The following is a 1,688-nucleotide window of genomic DNA, read 5'->3' as shown; positions in this document are numbered from 1 at the left end:
GGTTCCTAACCTTAACACTTTGTTTGGGAGTGGAAAGAAATAGGAAGGAGAGAAATTGAGTGAAAAGAAATAGAAAGGAAAGAAATTGAAGTGAAATTTAATTTTCATGGGTGTGTTTGGATGGAAGGAAAATATGATGGAAAGATATTGAAAGATGAATAATTTATGTTGTTTGTTTGGAAAGAAAAATGGAGAGAAAAAATGAATTAAGTTATATAATGACAATATTACCCTCCATATTATATAGTCATGTTATTAAGTATACAATTATGTAAATATTTATAAATGTGATTAAATAATAACAAAAAAATTTAATTATATTTATAATACAACAAGTTAGGAATAATAATAATAATAATAACAATAAAGTTAGCATGATCTAATTAGATAAAAAATTAATTTTATTTTTGTTTACTACTCATCTCAATACATAAACTGGAAATAATTTCAAGAAGAAGAAATATGTAAATCAATAATTATATGTACATGATTTTAAAGAGGCTAACCAATCACATTATATCATTTGATTAATATATTATGCCTTATATTACATTTACAAATACACATAAAAGAAGTGTTACATGATAACACGCTAAGTCAGCTAAAAACAAAATTTAGACATGAAACTAACAAAGTTAATATTGGGATCTTTTTGATCAAGTCATTACTAATAGCATAGATTTCTTTGACTAACTCATTACTAATAGCATAGTTAACAATAGTTATAGTTATGAAAGTCACAAAATACAAAGGCATGAGGTATTATCATTATAAGCCTTAGTTAAGTCATAGATATGTTACCCACAAAATATAAAGATACTAGTACCTTTCTTGATCTTAAAGTGATATTTGTTCCAGTTTCAAAAGATTAGCCACAATACTAGGACTATTGTTCCTAGAGTGCACATGCTTCTTTCATCAATTCGTACAATGTGGCAAGACGTACGTCAGCCGGAACACCAAAAAATTTCCTCTTAGCTCTATCTTCTCTGTATAAAAACCGGTAACACCTCATGCGCAATTCTGGCATCACACCTAAATTCTCTAACTCAGTCCACACATCATTTTCAGAGTAAATGCGAGGCCTACTTTGCTCAAAAATCACAAGACCCCTTTCAGCTATTCGCACTTGTTGTTTAGCAATTTGAACTTGCTCCTTAGCTACCTACACTTGTTCTTCAGCTGTTAACACTTGTTTTTTATCAATATTAATTGATCTCTCATAAAAAAGATTCCCATCTTTCATCATGTTAGTCAATGCTTGAATGCCTTGACTCATTCTTTCCATTTCTGATTCTAATTTATCACTCATGGTTGTTTTGCGTTTAATACCTCTTGATGATGTTCCTTGAGAGCCAGTTGATTGGTTAGATAAACCAATTTCAGGACTATGACCCATTGTAAAACTAGTAGCATGAGGAGTAACTGGATCCTCATTCCACTCCTCTTCCATATTTAAGAAACTATCATCATCATTCAAGTTAAATTTTTCTTTATTCTTTTCCCACCTTTTCACTTTTTCTTTAGCACTTTCAGCATGTTTTCCTGTTGCCCTGTCTGTACCATATATCTCAAATAGTTTATCATAGTGTTTGATTGGAGTACGCATCCACTTTTTCACTTCTGGTTTTGCCTGAATCAAATAGAAGAATATTTACTATGACTGTGCCTATATGTAAAGATATATT

The sequence above is a fragment of the Arachis duranensis genome, chromosome 8, assembly GCF_000817695.3.
Source record: "Arachis duranensis cultivar V14167 chromosome 8, aradu.V14167.gnm2.J7QH, whole genome shotgun sequence".
In the NCBI taxonomy this organism is placed as follows: Eukaryota; Viridiplantae; Streptophyta; class Magnoliopsida; order Fabales; family Fabaceae; genus Arachis; species Arachis duranensis.
The sequence above is the reverse complement of the archived record's forward strand: the minus strand, read 5'-3'. Positions refer to the sequence as shown.